We start from the raw sequence: 17,093 nt of genomic DNA, 5'->3' as shown, positions 1-17,093 counted from the left end.
TTACAACCTGCCAACCTGAAAATGACCCGTTTGTTCCTACTCTCTGTTTTCTGTCTGTTAACCAATCCTCTATAAACGCTAATATATTACCCCCAACCCCATGAGCCCTTATCTTGTGTAAAATCATTTCATGTGGCACCTTATTGAATGCTTTTGAAAATCCAAATATACTACATCCACTGGTTCCCCTTTATCTACCATGTTAGTTATATTCTCAAAAAACTAATAGATTTGTCAAACATGATTTCCCTTTCATAAAACCATGTTGACTCTGCCTAATCATATGATTTTCTAAGTGCTCTTTTACCATGTCCTTAATAATGGATTTCAGCATTCTATGGCGGGGTAGTGGGACTAGCTGGATTGCTCTTGCATAGAGCTGGCGCGGACTAGATGGGTCGAATGGCCTCCTTCCATGCTGTAAACATTCTAAGATTCTTTCTATGATTCTATTTTCCCGATGACTTACGTCAGGCTAACTGGTCTGTAGTTCACTCTTTTCTCTCTCCCTCCTTTCTTGAATAGTTGTGTTACATTTGCTACCTTTCAATCCACTGGGACCATTCTAGAATCTAGGGAATTTTGGAAGATCACAACCAATGCAACCACTATCTCAGCAGCCACCTCTTTTAGAACCCTAGGATGTAGGCCATCAGGTCCAGGGGATTTGTCGGCTTTTAGTCCCATTTATTTCTCCATTACTTTTTCGTTACTAATATTAATTACTTTAAGTTCCTCACTCTCATTAGACCCTTGGTTCTCCACTATTTCTGGGGTTTTTTGTGTCTTCTACTGTGAAGACAGGGACAAGATATTTGTTTAATGTCTCTGCAATTTCCTTATTCCCCATTATAATTTCTCCTGTCTCAGCCTTTAAGGGACCCATGTTTACTTTAGCTACTCTCTTCCTTTTTACATACTTGTAGAAGCACTTACAATCTGTTTTTATATTTCTTGCTCGTTTACTCTCATTCTATTTTCTCCCTTTTCAATCAATTTTTTGGTCATCCTTTGCTGGTTTCTAAAACTCTCCTAATCCTCAGGCTTATTACTCTTCTTAGCAACATTATAAGCCTCTTCTTTTAATCTAATACTATCCTTAACTTCTTTAGTCACTGATGGATCACATTTCCCATGGTGTTTTTATTTCTCAATGGAATGCATATTCGTTGAGAATATTGAAATATTTCTTTAAATGTTTGCCATTGCTTATCTACCGTCATACACTTAAATCTAATTTCCCAATCTACCTTAGCCAACTCGCCCCTCATACTTACGTAATTGGCTTTATTTAAGTTTAAAACTCTAGTTTCTAACTTAAGCACATCACTCTTGAACTCAATGTGAAATTCTATCATATTATGATCACTCTTCCCCAGAATCCTTTACTATGCAATTACTAATTAATCCTGTCTCATTACACAAGCCAAGATCTAAAATAGCGTATTCTCGGAAACTGTCTCGAATGCATTCCATGAACTCGTCCTCCAAACTACTTTTGCCAATTTGATTTGCCCAGTCTCTATGAATCATAGAAAATTTACAGCACAGAAGGAGGCCATTTGGCCCATCATGTCCGCGCAGGCCAAGAAATGAGCCACCCGGCTTAATCCCACTTTCCTGCATTTGGTCCGTAGCCCTGCAGATCATGGCTCTTCAGGTGCACATCCAGGTATTTTTAAAATGAGTTGAGGTTTGTGCCTCTACCACCCTCTCAGGCAGTGAGTTCCAGACCTCCACCACTCTCTGGGTGAAATTTTTTTTTCTCATTTCTGCTCTAATCCTTCTACCAATCATTTTAAATCTATGCCCCCTCGTTATTGACCCCCTCCGCTAAGGGAAATAGGTCCTTCTTATCCACTCTACGCCCCTCATAATTTTGTACACCTCAATCAAATCACCCCTCAGCCTCCTCTGTTACAAGGTAAACAATCCCAGCCTATCCAATTTGTCATCATAGCTAAAATTCTCCAGTCCTGGCAACATCCTCATAAATCTCCCCTGCACCCTCTCTAGTGCAATCACATCCAATGAAGATTGAAGACCCCATGATTATTGTATTACCTTTGTTACAAGCTCCTCTTATTTCTTGATTAATACTCTGTCCAACAGTATAACTACTGTTAGGGGGCCTGTAAACTATTCCCACCAGTGTTTACTGCTCCTTGTTATTTCTTATCTACACCTATACTGATTCTACATCCTGATCTTTCGAGCCAAGGTCCTTTCTCACTACTATGGCATCCTTTATTATCAGGGCTACACCCCCTCCTTTTCCATTTCTTCTGCCTTTTCGAAAAGTCAAGTACCCTGGAATATTTAGTTCCCAACCTTGGTCACCTTGCAACCACATCTCAGTGATGGCTACTAGATCAAACCCATTTATCTCTGTTTGTGCCATTAATTCACCTATCTTGTTACAAATGCTTTGTGCATTCAGATAAAGTGCCTTTAATTTTAACTTTTTACTATTTTTCCCTGATTTGACTTTATTCACTGATGCAATATTACCTTTAAACTCTCTGTCCCTTCCTGTCACATTCTGCTTATGTTTACCCAAATTGCTACACTGATCTATAGACTTGACTTTTCTCTAGATTTATAAATTTTCCCTCTCCTGAATGTCCCCCCCCCCACTCTCCATTTTTAGTTTAAAGACCTATCTAAAGTCCTAGTTACTCGATTCGCCAGGACGCTGGTCCCAGCCCGGTTTAAGTGGAGCCTGTCCCAACAGAACAGCTCCCTCTTTCCCCAGTACTGATGTCAGTGCCCCATTAATTGAAACCCCTGTCTCCTGCACCACTCTTTGAGCCACGCATTTAACTCTCTGATCTGTTTGTCCCTATGCCAATTTGCATGTGGCTCAGGTAGTAATCCTGAGATTATCATCTTTGATGTTCTGCTTATTAATTTGGACCCTAGCTCCTCATACTCCCTCAGCAGAACCTCATTCCTAGTTCTACTTATGTCGTTGGTTCCTACGTGGACCACAACAACTGGATCCTCCCCCTCATGCTCCAAGTTCTTTTCCAGCCGCGAGGAGATATCCTTATCCCTGGCACCGGGCAGGCAACACAGCCTTCGGGACTCCTGGCTGCGGCTGCAGAGAACCGTATCTAGCCCTCGTACCTGCTGGACAAGGTCAAAGGCTGAGGCTCCTCCATCACTGCATCCTATCCCCATACCTGCTTGACACTCAGTCACATCCTCCTGTCCCTGACCACTGACCAAATCTAAACTACTACCTAACCTAAGGGATGCCTCCTGGATCAAAGTGTCCAGATAACTCTCCCCATCCCAGATGCATCGCAATGTCTGCAGCTCGGACTCCAGCTCAACAACTCTGAGCCGAAGTTCCTTGAGCTGCAGACACTTACTGCAGATGTGGTTGCTTGGAATCTCACTGGTCTCCAAGACGGAACATTTCCAACCATTTGGACTTTTTCCATGTTTTGTTGTTTTACAGTTTTAATTTATATTTTTGGAAATTTTATGGAAAAAAAATGTAGGGCATATATTACAAATTTTCACTCCCAGCGTGGAGCTTAAAAACACCAGAAAAACTGAACATATAAATCGATGTAAGAATAACACAAACTAACAAGAACTTGCATTTATACAGTGCCATTAACAGAAAAATGGATGCCAAGCCAAAGAAGGCAATATTAGAAGCGACCAAAGCCTTGGTCAAAGAAGTGGGTTTTCCCAAGAGGAAAAAAGGTGAAGACAAAACATGAGGTTGCTACGTCATATCACCAGGGTCAGGGGAAGAAGCAAAGGACATCAGATGTCAAGACAGAACATACAATCCAGGTAGAATCACATAAAAAAGACAAACAGGGCCAAATCCTGAAGGAATTGTAAAGAGAGAATAATCACTATTCTTCTGGTGAAGATCCTTGCTTGTTACATGGGAAAGCAGTGATCGAACCGCTGACAAGGGGACAGTCTACTTTCCCAGTTGTCAGCTTGGCTCAGTTGGTAGGAGTCTCACGTCTGGTTCAAAGACTACGTACTCAATTCAAATATCAGGACTACAGTGCATAAATTAGGCTGACGCTCCATTGCAGTACTGAAGTAGTGCTGCAATGTTGGAGGTGCTGACCTTTGATGAGATCTTAAAATGAGGTCCCATCTGTCTGTTCAGTTAAACATTAAAAACTGCAGGTACTACTCAAAGAATCACAGAATCATGCAACACAGAAGACCATTCAGCCCATTGTGCCTGTGCCAGCTCTTTGAAAGAGCTATCCAACGATTCCCACTTCCCTACTCTTTCCCCATAGCCCTGCAAATTTTTCCTTTCTAAGTATTTATCCAATTCCCTTTTGAAAGTTACTACTGAATCTGCTTCCACCACCCTTTCATGCAGTGCATGCCAGATCATTACAACTTGCTGCGTAAAAAGAACAAGGAGTTCTCATAATGTCCCAGTCAACATTTCTCCCCAAAGAAATACCACTAAAAAATGAGAATAACTGATCATTTATTTCATTGCTGTTTGTGGGATGCTGTTGCTGCAAAACAGTTGCATGTTTGCATAAGTAACAGACATTATACTGATAACATGATATGGTTAAATAAATGCAAGTATTTTGTGTCTGAAAATTAGATTAAGGGGCCATTAAAGAGATGACAGATTATGCAATCAGTCATTACGGTACCAACAGATAGAATTATGACACATAATAGGTTGAAGACAGGATTACTGTACCGTCCATTAAGGATGATTAGTTAACAGCTGAACAATTGATAAGAACTCAAACAAATGATGATTGAGACCAATCGAAAGCTCTTCAGGAAACCAAAACGACTCAAAGAATTAGAAAATCAAGATATAAGCACCATCAAAGAATTGGTATACATGAACCTGAGCCTAGGTTTAGGGATACGTCCAGCAAAGCTGATTTTTTGCAGTAAACAGCAGAAACCAGAGGCAGACAAGAAGCATGAATTACAGAGAAGAGGGCATTAAATGATGACATTCACTTCAGGAAAGATCAATGAATTAGGAAGAGGCCCACCCTGTCTTAGTAATCTTCTCCGGTATTAAATCCCATCCTAACTATTGTGCTCCTAACTTCAGCCTTCTGTGCATCCCCCTCCTCCCTTCGCCCCACCAGCAGTGGCAGAGTCCTCAACTTCCTAGGTCCTACTCTTTCGAATTCCTTATTTAAACCCTTCCACTTCTCGCTCCACCTTTAAAAAGCTGTTGGTCACCCCTCCCAATCTCTCTCTCCTGACTTGGTATCCATTTTCATTACTTCTATTGCTTACAGTAAAGGCAATAAATAAATGCAAATGGTTGTTGTTGAGGCAAGGCATTGCTAAGCAGAGAAATGTCCTGACACAAAAAAAAAGCAAAAGAGGGAGATTTCAGTGACATCCTAAATAGACCACAGCCATCGATATAGATATCCTCACATGGAGTTACAGCAAAAAGCAATGGAACTGGAAATAGATACTCAACCATTGAGAAAGTGAGCTCTGTGAAGTTCATTGAATGATACAGCACAGAAGGAGGCCATGTGGCCCATCGTGCCTGTGCCAGCTCTTTGAAAGAGCTATTCGTTTAGTCCCACTCCCCTGCTCTTTTCCCATAGCTCTGTAAGTTGTAAGTTTTAAGAGTAGATGCGACAGAATCAAAAATGTTAACATCAGTAGCTGATTAAATTTAGCAGTGAGACATTCTGATAGATTTCAAGAGAAATCTTTCCTATGTCACTAAAGGGTAATCAGCTGACTAAGGCAACTGGAGGAAACTCTAGCCTGGATTTTCCAATTGGCATTATTTTAATACACACAGTAACCCATTTAAAATAAAAGATACCTCAATACACACACTAGACTGGATCAAGCCAGCTATGTGCTGTAAGGTTAAGGATTGGTACCCTTGCATTGTGATGGATGGTTGCCAACTAAGAAAGGTCTCATGGAAGACCAAAGCTGAGATGAAGGGACTGTTGTAGGAAAACCTGAATGGAATAGTGAATAGGCAGACATCTGCTGGAGCTGGCAGAAGGGAGTGTGTGATGACAATGGCCTTGTAGCATCTGAGGCCAGCCTGATTATGATGTTTAACTGAACAGACCATTAGAGAAAACCAACCTGAGTTCCATCCAACTTGTAAGGCTCTAGCCAGATCTAACTTAGAAAACATTTGAATTTATGCCCGAGACATCATGTGGAATAGCAGTATACTGTATTATAATATCCAAAATATAGTCGAGGAGATGTATACAGCGTAATATCATTAAAAAACCTATTCAACTGGTTTGACACAGTGGCCTAGAAATTGGATCGTACAATGCCCATTTTCCATGCGAATAACGGGCACTTAGAGGTCCAATAGGGATGCGGCGAGCTCATTCCACGCTGGGCATGCGCCGCACACAATATTGGTTAGGGTGCCGTGTAATTATCCAGATTGCACGCCTGAGACAGACATTAGATGTTAATTGTACATGTGATTTATATCAATTAGTGTTAATTGTGTTCAGGTAGTGGGTATCAATTAGGGACTCTGGTATCCATTTATAGGAGGGTGTGTAATGTTGATCTGTGTGTGAATAAAGGCTTGGAAACAAATGAAGACCAGGCTCTAGTATTCTTTCCTTCACCACCTGGCTATTCAATTTATAACATGGTAGCAGAGAATGATTGCCTAAAGGCGGAGGATGGAAACTACAATTTTTTTGGACATAAAAAGTAAAAACTTGAAAGCCTAGTGACCATTATGGAAAATGGCAGAAAGCAAGTTTCAATCGTCGAGGTACGATTTCCCTTTGATGTTCTCGGAGTTTGAACCGTATGACCAGTGGAAGAATGAGGTTGATATGTGGACACAGGTTACTACTCTACCAAAGAGAAAACAAGACATGGCCTTGGCATTGTCACTTCCTGAACAAAGTAACATCAGAAGTAAGGTATTTTCTGAGATGGATGCAGATCTTTTGGATAATGATGAAGGTTTTACCTTTCTAATAGAATTTCTGGATAAAATCTACAAGAAAGATGACCTGTTAATTGCCTACGAGGCCTGGTCAGCATTTGATAGATTTCGGAAAACGGATGATCATTCAATGGAAGAGTATATCATGGACTTTAACAAACTGTACCAAGGTTGACAAAGTTCAAATTGGGAATCCCTGGATCGGTACTAGCATTTAAATTACGAGATTGTGCTAAGGTGTCTCATATGGACAGACAATTGGTCCTAACTGGCATCCAATTTTTGAAAAAGGAAGCTCTGTTGGATTAAATGTCTGCTGTCTTAAAAAAAAATTCCTGAAGAAACAGTCATTCCCTTCAGTCTTCATAGAACACGTGGGGTCTTCTGCCATGATACAAAGAATAGAATATTCGATAGTTCCCAGGTTTCAAAATGTTCCAGATACTAAACGCAGGCGCCAGACCAGGTTTCAAAATTTTCAAGAGACCGGACACAGGCATCGATATGATAGAAGGATTAACGACAGCCAGATTGATGATGAAAGCACTACAGCAAATCCAGTTATATCAACAGAAGACAAAATTGAGGCAGTAATAACAGGCGACTGAATTCCAGGAATACCCAAGGAACAGTCAGGAGATGCTTTGAAATAATGCATAAAGAAAATAGTTCTGAGGAAGAGGATGAAGATAATGATGAATCTGAGCAGATTATATTGGCCACAAGGAGTTTTAATCCTGTGATGAATGTATTAGTCGCGGATTCCTTTAATTGTGCGGTGTTAGATAGTGAATATACTTCAACTGTATGCAGGGTACATTGGTTAAAATGTTAGCTTGATTCATTTAAGCAGTGAGGACTGACGCACGGTTAAGGAATATAAAAGTTCCACATGTTTTAGGTTTGGAGACGACAACACCTTGAGGTCACTCAAGAGAGTGGTAATTCCATGTAAGATAGCTGGAGTAAGCCATTTTAGAAGTACGGATCTAGTCTCTTGTGAGATACCTATGCTTTTGGGTAAACCTTCCATGAAGAAGGCAAAAATGAAACTTGACATGGAACACGACGAGGCAATCATTTTGGAAAATCGGTTGATCTGCAGTTTACCCAGTCAGGGTATTATTGTATCTCCTTAATAAAACCTGATGTTTCTCATCACCGTATTAGACAAGTATTAATGACATCAGGCGATAAGGATAAGAGGGAAATAAAACAAATTGTCTTAAAGTTACAGAGACAATTTGCCCATCCTACTTGTCAATGTTTAAAAATCCTGCTAAAATATGCAGGTGTATTTGATGAGTATACGAGGCTAATAAAAGAGTTTAATGAGAATTGTGAAATCTGTATGATGTATAGACTGACGCCCCCATGTCCCATTGTAAGTGTTCCGTTAGCACGTGATTTTAACAAGGTAGTTACCATGGATCTAAAGGTATGGGACAAAGACAGAAATGTTTTCAACTTACATTTTATTGACCTGGCTCCAAGATTTAGTATTTTTACACTTATAGTAAGGAGAAGAAAGTTATTCTAGATAAAATTATGGAAAAATGGATAGGGACTGGACTTGGTACACCAGCAAAGTCTTTGACCGATAACGGAGGTGAATTCGCTAACATGGAGTTCAGAGATACGTGTGAGAATATGAATATGATCGTCATGAATACAGCAGCTGAGAGCCCTTTTAGCAATGGTCTTTGTGAAAGGAATCATGCTGTGATTGACAGCATGGTGCATAAAATTTTGGCTGATCGAACAGAGTGTAAATTGTCAATTGTATGGGCAGTTCTTGCAAAGAATTCTCTTCAGATGGTTGGAGGATATAGTCCTTATCAACCAGTCTATGGGCACAATCCCAAATTACCTTCTGTTCTTTGTGATAATCGTCCTGCTCTAGAAGGTACTACAATTTGTGCCATTTTTTTCTGAGCATTTAAATGCAATGCATGCAGGGAGACAGGCTTTTATCAAGGCTGAGGTATCGGAGAAAGTTCGTAGAGCACTGAAGCATTGTATTAGACCATGAGGCAGAGTTCAATTCAGGAGATTTGGTATACTATAAAAGAGAGGGTGATAGGGGGTGGAAAGGCCCTGGTACGGTAATAGATCGTGATGGTAAGACAGTAATTGTCTAACATGGTAATCAAACTGTTAAGGTTCATTCCTCATGATTGATTTTAAAATAAATTTGTTGGACTATAACCTGGTGTTGTAAGATTCCTTACATTTGTCCACCCCAGTCCATCACCGGCATCTCCACATCATGATTAATTGGAATTAATGATAAAATCTTGGACTCTGAGCAGTTGATAGAAGTAAACGGGGCAACTTGTACCTCAGATATTCATGATTTTTTTGACAAGGTTCCTGAGTAAGGTAGAGCAAGGGCTGGACAGTGGTAATGTCCGTGATCAAGAAACACATGACAGAGCTATCACATCCACAGAACAATTACCCAAAGAGGGTACACGGGTGACTTATGTTCTAGAAGGGACTAATGAATGGAGGGATGCAACAATTTTGGGACATGCAGGCAAAGCTACTGATAAGTTTAAATACTGTTTGAATGTTCAGGATGACGGCCAATAAGTGAGGTCCATGGACTGGCAGAATGGGGTAAAAGAGTGGAGAGTACGAAAGCAGAGTACAAGTAGTGATAGGGAGTCCTGAAGTGAATCTCACGTCAGCAAAGAGGGAGATCTCGCAGTAGTAGTCCTTACAAAGAAGTGGAAGTAGAGGACGTAGCTTGACTAGGTCAGACAATGAAATAAAGACCACAGAACAGTCACATACCAGAACTAGAAGCAGAAGTCCTCACGATTGTGAAGTTTTGGTGGCTGCCAATAAACTTGAGGATAAGCGAGTAAGAGAGGCAAAACAAAGGGAGTTAGATCGTTGGAAAGAATTTGGAGTTTATTTTGAGGTAACAGATAAGGGTTAACCAGCTTTGTCACATAGATGGGTTTGTACTGAAAAAGTCCTTACAGATGGGCCAAAATGAGGTTGGTAGCTAGGGGTTTTGAAGAGAAATTCAGTGATACAGATGCTGGAATGGATTCTCTCACTGCTGGAAAGGTAATCTTCAAAATCTTTTTGGCTCTTTTGGCAACATATTCATGGGAGTGTAGGTCAATTGACATAAAAGCCGCATTGCTGCAGGATGATACTTCTCAGAGAGAGGTGTTTCTGAAACGGCAGCAGACGCTGAAGGAAAACTATGGAAACTAAACAAATGCGTATATGGCCTGAATGATGCTTCCAGGGTATGGTAGTTTTCGGTGAGATCTGTTTTGCTGAAAATAGGTTGTGTTCAACTAAAAGCAGATCCCGCAATGTTTTATTGGTACCATAACGGAAAACTTTCAAGCATCTTCATGATGCATGTTGATGATTTCTTCTGGGGTGGTACTGTGGAATTTGAGAAATTCATCATAAATAAGATTAAAGTAGAGTTTAAAATCGGGAGTCAGGCCTGTGGGGCTTTTATATATATTGGTTTAGATATTAAGCAGGGTGGGTCTGGTATAACTTTAAATCAACAGTCCTATTTAGAGAGTGTTACTCCCATCCTGGTTAATCGTACTAGGTCATCACAGAAAGGTGATGTTATATCTAAAGAGACAGAGCAATTACTAAGCTTGATTGGTCGGTTGAACTGGTTGTGCACTCAGACTAGACCAGATGCTAGTCTTGATGTGTTGGAGTTAAGCACTTCAATGAAACGTCCCATAGTAGAGAATGCTTTAAGGGCAAATAAAACATTACAAAAGTTAAATATAAATAAATGTGTACTTAAGTTCCCATCCTTAGGTGACCCAAAGAAAATGAGGCTAGTTATCTTGAGCGAATCTTCCTGATTGGTATTCTAGTGCAGCTGGTTTCGCAGTGTTTATTGTGGTTGAGAATGAGAAGTGTTGTTCTTTAGCTTGGGAAGCTAAGAAAATGAAAAGGGTTGTTAAAATTATTCTCTGGCTACTGAAGCATTGGCTCTTGTAGACGCAGTGGATATGGAATTCTATTTGGAAAATATCTCGAGTGACATTCTGTACAATGAGAGTACTGAAGATAGTATACCCACTGAATGTTATGTACACAATCGTTCATTGTGGGATAATGTACACGCTACAAAAAATGTGAGTGAGAAAAGATTACGAATTGACCTTGCTGGCTTGAAACAAATGCTGGAGAGAAAGGAAATCTCTAAAATTACATGGGTGGATTGAAGCCATCAACTGTCGGATTGTTTTATTCAAAGAAATACATGTACGAAGGAATTAATAGAGGGCTTGAGGGCGCCTCACAATGTAATGCTTTGAATAGTATAAGTTGTACAGAGTATGGAAGTTTTTAATTTTTGAAATTTTGTTTGTATTGTATATATAAAGTTTAATTTTTAAAAATTTTATTTAAAGAGAAGGGAATCTGTTAATTGTATATATGTGATTTACATCAATTAGTATTAATTTTGTTCAGGTGGTGGGTATCAATTGGGGACTCTTGTATCCATTTATAGGAGGGTGTGTAATGTTGAGCTGTGTGTGAATAAAAGCTTGGAAGCAACTGAAGATCATGCTCTAGTATTCTATCCTTCACCATCTGGCTATCCAATTTTTAACATTAGGCCCACTGCCTATGCAAAATGTGGGCCTAACGCCTATTTCAGGCCCCTTTGCAAAATTGGTTCGTGCCTGACCACAGCATGTGTCATGCATACTGTGGTTAGTTTGGTCAAAGGCACTGCAGTCAAACCAGTGGTCTTTAAAGGGAATGGCTGGAGGCTGCCACCAAAAAGGTAGCCATGATGTGGAGATGCCGGTGATGGACTGGGGTTAACAACTGTAAACAATTTTACAACACCAAGTTATAGTCCAACGATTTTATTTTTAATCCCACAAGCTTTCGGGGGCTTTCCCCTTTCCACACCGCCTGAGGAAGGGGAAAGCCCCCGAAAGCTTGTGGGATTAAAAATAAAATCGTTGGACTATAACTTGGTGTTGTAAAATTGTTTACAACCAAAAAGGTAAGTGACAAATTTTTCACTTGCTTGTATGTTGAGCCAGAAGGAGCAGGAATGCTCCATGTTAAACCTGTGGGCTGATGCCAGCCAGCACTCACTACCCCCTACCCCTCCTGATTTCCTCTCCCCGAACTCACCATTGCTCCAGTGCTGGCGTTCCTGCCGGCAGAACTGCATCATCTTCACGACCGGCACACTGCTGCTTGGCGCGTGACTGGCATTCCCCAGCACACCAGTCACGTCCTGATGACACAAGAGGACCAACTGGTGGTCCTCTTGCTCATTGGTTTTGATGTGATGGTTTGTGATTTCTAGGCTAGCAACTAATAAGGCTTGCAGTATTTCTCCAGGTTTGTTTAGCAATGGCAGAATACTGAAGGATATTTCAGTAAATTGGGTAGATAAAAAAGGCAATTGTTCCTTTGTTTTTACATTGCTGATCACATTTATGAGGGCTGAAATTTCCCAAGGCTCATGCAATGCTTTCTGTAGACAATACAATTGTTTTCAAATGTTGAAGTAATAAACATGGAATATACTCAATTAATTGTAGTGACATTCCACTGAGCAATAATAGCACAGAACATGCTGACACACTTATGTCAAATTCCTTTGTCCACTGTTTTAATAAAAGCTTTTGCCTATTTATTTTAAATGAGTTAAGAGCGTTGATTTTAACTACTGGCGGCGAAGGGGCGGGTGGTGGGCAAATCATGCCCGCTGTCTACCTATTCTTGTCAGTGGGAGGCTTGAGTCATTTAGAGGCCCGGGCCTCGTATACATTCTGCCAGTGAGCTGTGGGCACCAAATGAATGTACCACTGCAATTTGCCAGTTCTGGGAGGGTGGAAAATCGTCCGGCTTCCACGTTGAGCTGGCCGACAGCCGGATCCCGGGGTGGGGAGGTGATCTTTGGAAGGGGGGGCCTCGGATGGGCTGACAGCAGCCCGGATTTTCTTTTGTGAGTACTGCTGCTCATCCTGGCTCCACTAAAAAAAAAATTAGGTATTTCCTGGGCCGTTTTATCCCTTTAAGGACCGCTGGTTAGTTCGCTCACCAGTTAAAATGGATACTCATTCGTAACTCAAAATTGCAATCAGGGTCCTATGTATGTCATAGGACACCGATTTGCATACTTTATTGAAGCCTCCATCTGCTTCAGGCGGACACCTGAGCTGCCTTTGTGAAGGCACTGGGCAAACTGGCAACAGAGGGGTTTGGAGCGGGAAGAGGGCAGTAAGTACAGCACTCCGATTTTAAGGCTGCTGCCGCCCCGTTCTTACTGGGCAGAGAGAATGAAAATCAGCCCTAATGTCTTTCTTAAACAGCGAACAGAGGAATTTCATATGAACACGGTTACGCTTTTGTTATGTTAATATCAGTCAGTGCAATGTCACCCCAAGTGTGTTTACATCTACAGAATACTTCATCTGTAACATAGTTGTATCTTCACTACAGTGACTATTCATGCAGCCCTGCTTTAATGCTATGATTCTTGAATTTATTCCCTGTGTTTTTCTGTGTATATCAGAGATAGCACAAAGAAAAATATGGAAACAATTAAATTGTTAAGATATTTTGAAAAAATATTTTTAAAAATCAATGGTCATACTTCTCTCCCTTTTTTCTTTTTCATATTTTTATATAGGTCAATTTTTTTCATGGATATGCGACTGCAATTCTGCATCTGTTACATATTAAAGTGTTTATCTGTGGCACAGATGTCATTGTGAAAGAGTGACTCCCCCTTCACCAGACATAATAAAATCTCACTGGGAAAAGGCACTGTAAATGTTTTCCCAAATATTGATTCCCAGTTCAAATACACTAGTATGAGAATGGAATGTATTCAATGCATGTAAACACACTGATGTGCAGAAAAAACAAATGAAAAGATTCATTCAAAAAAAACAAGAACTCCCCCAGTGACTCCGTGAATTTATCCAGCAAGTGGCTGAGCCACAAAGACTAGGTTTGATGTCCGGTCTATGTTGTAATTTGATCTCAGCCGAAGCAGTGGTACGGCTTTTACAATTGCACTAAGCACCTCTTGGTTGAGGAGAAAATTGGTCCTGATTGCTACCTGTTGGAAATGCACATGTATCCATCATGGTATAGATTTTATGCAAACTAAGGAATGTGGATGAGTAGCACATCGTGGTCGACCATGATGAATCTTTTGGGGATGATCCCAATTAGACACCGAGCATGAGCTCCCTTTTTGCAATCCAAAAATTGTTGGGAGCATGCAGATTTGGGAATGTGTTATGAGGAGCTTTTGGAAGTGCAGCAGTGTTTTCAAAAGGGACTTTCTGGAAACAAATAAAGTTAAAATGTTGTCGTATTTTGTGCAATGAAATTGTAGAGCAGCCCAACCCATGTTTATGGATGCAGCAGCTGAGGTGCTGTTTGGCATTCCACATAAGTGAGCCTGGCAGGAGATGGCGCAACATGCCAATCCAAAAAAAGTTTCCAAATTTAAGGAATTCAGCCAAGGTAAGGCTATGCATCAGTCCTTTGAAAATGGACAAAGTATGAATATCACAAACTGCTTCCTTGCACTGTTACACAATGAACGGTGCCACATTTAAATCACTCAGACTACAATACAAACACTTTGAATGCTTACTCTGCATAAACAGGCTACAGCAAGACAAATATTGGTTGTAACTTATCACTGAAACTCTCGGGACATTAAGGTCTTAAAAACACTTCATGCAACAAATCTTTCTAACAAAACGTTACAACACAATGCATTTTCATGTACTCACACATGGGCTGAAGGATGGGCACTTCCAACACCTCAACACTACTTCTCTGCTTGCAGGACATGGTTACACAAAACAGAATGAGCAGATCTGAACTGGGAGACTGACCTGCAACAGTAAATCCTTGACAGCCTTTTTCAAAATGCTTAGGAATGAGAATATATAGGAAATGGGGTAGAGTTTACCCAGGCTCAGGGCTAGGACTTTTTCTTCTCTACCTACTCATTCACTGTCACTCAGGCATACACGCAAGCATGATATCCTGGCACAGAATATATTGCCATGTAAGTAATATCTGAAGGGGTGTCATGCAGCCAGCATTAGATAGATTCCTCTTCTGTGTCCAAGAATCAGCATGCTTATAAAATGTTCTATCTGAGCATGATCACTCTCGATCATCGTTGCATCATATAGAAGGTAAGTGCCTTTACAGATAACACTTGGCCCACATGATCCCCTGGACTGGTTTCGTTCGCCTGAGGGGGTCGGAGAGGAATTTTACAGAGTATTTTTTCCCTTATTGGCCTTGGGTTTTTTTGCCTCTCTCAGGAGATTACGTGGCTATGGGGGTGGGGCGGGGGGCCGGGATTCTGCAGATAAGGAAGTGTATAGTCATGATGCTCCAGCCATCATTGTGTGGGCAGGCTTGATAGACCAGCTGCTCTTCTGTTGCCCGTCACTTGTGTATATTCATACGTAGTCAGACACTATTCAAAACACCCTGCAAAGTCTGGCATCAGACTTGATGGAACTAATTGCAGGACCATTTAATGATGCAGCACAAGTTGGCCAGCTCACTCCTACAGGTGAAGCACTGAAAAGGAATATTAGAATCAATTCTAGAGAAAACACACTGGGTACACTTTCATCAAGGGGAAGCACTGGTGTCAAAAATAAACACACGCGCACAAGGGAATTAAGGTGTTGGCATTTATCAGTCCGCAATGTCTGTGTACACAAATTCTCTGATATGTGCTGCCAGCTAGTAAGATGACTCATAAAATTACCCCTGTTCTATCTGCTTTGTCCAGAGTTTCTTTCTGTTGCTGCAGAATACAATATCAGCAAATGCATGGTTGGATTTCCATGGGAGTTAAGATAATGCAGAGGAAAAGAAGATGATCTACTGGGCCATGACATAGTGCACAACTGGACAGGTGAGTTGGTGAAAGGGGGGGGCTCAGTCTTTTAGATGATTATCCCAGTTACATTTTTAGGGTTTCTTCTGATATTTCTTGTGCCCAGCACCAAAGACCATTCCCAGAAGTGAACCCTCACTCCCTAATAACTGAAGTCTGAATATATTATGTGCATATCTAGTAATATAGAGCTCTAGGGGACAAACTGAAACCCTTGTTTCTGTAATTATTTCATTGGGATCAGCATGACCTCTCTGGTGTTTTCCTAGGCATCAGAGTAGAAGAATAAATAAGCTTTCAGACCTTGCAATTCAGATTATGAACTAAAAACAAAATGTAGCAGAAAAACAATACACCAAATTTCACTTGATAACAGAATATTTAACTTGCAGCTCCTAGGTTATACAAAACTAACGACCGACATTACACTTCACTAAAAGGGTGATGCCACACAAATTATTAAAAGTAGCAATGTAGGTTAACAAGGACATAACAAATGCCAACAAAGCACTGGGGTTCATTTCTAGAGGAATAGAATTAAAAAGAGAGGTTATGTTAAACTTGTATAGATCCTTGGTTAGACCACACTTGGAGTGCTGTGTTTTGGTCCCCATTTACAAAAAGGATTCAGAGGCACTACAAAAAAGATTTACAAGGAAGACACCTGAACTGAGAGGTTATAACTATCAGGAAAGAGTAAACAGGCTGGAGCTCTTTTCTGTAGAAAAGAGAAGGCTGAGGGGTGACCTAACAGAGGTCTTCAAAATTATGAAGGGGTTTGAAAGGGTAGTCATAGAGAAGATGTTTCCACTTGTGGGGGAGACCAGAACTAGGGGTCATAAATCCAATAAAAAATTCAGGAGAAACTTCTTTACCCAGAGAGTGGTTAGAATGTGGAATTTGCTACCACATGAAGTAGTTGAGGCAAATAGCATAGATGTATTTAAGAGGAAGTTAGATAAATACATGAGAAAGGAATAGAAAGATATGCTGATCGGGTTAGATGAAGTAGGGTGTGAGGAGGCTCACCTGGAGCATAAACACCTTCATAGACCAGTTGGGTGGAATGGCCTGTTTCTATGCATGAAATTCTATGTAACTGAATAGTTGTGTGACAAAGGAAATCAAATATATATTTTTCACAATTAAATAAAACTGTCACTCATCTGTAGGATCTAACATACAGAACTGGTCTGCTGCAATTGAGTTGCC

General features: G+C 40.6%; 1 protein-coding gene across 7 annotated transcripts in view; it reads right to left on the bottom strand.

The window, feature by feature from the left end:
* dse (dermatan sulfate epimerase) overlaps positions 1–17,093 on the bottom strand; it is an 81,497-nt gene that overhangs the window by 55,031 nt on the left and 9,373 nt on the right. The window contains exon 1 of one of the 7 annotated variants that reach the window (XM_067984702.1): positions 14,851–15,219. The exons of 5 other annotated variants lie outside the window; for them this stretch is intronic. The gene's annotated coding sequence lies outside the window, so the exon portion shown is untranslated. One more of the 7 variants, XM_067984701.1, reaches the window with a different exon arrangement.

The sequence above is a fragment of the Heptranchias perlo genome, chromosome 5 (genome assembly GCF_035084215.1).
Source record: "Heptranchias perlo isolate sHepPer1 chromosome 5, sHepPer1.hap1, whole genome shotgun sequence".
Classification (NCBI taxonomy): Eukaryota; Metazoa; Chordata; class Chondrichthyes; order Hexanchiformes; family Hexanchidae; genus Heptranchias; species Heptranchias perlo.
This window is presented reverse-complemented; position numbering and strand designations above follow the sequence as displayed.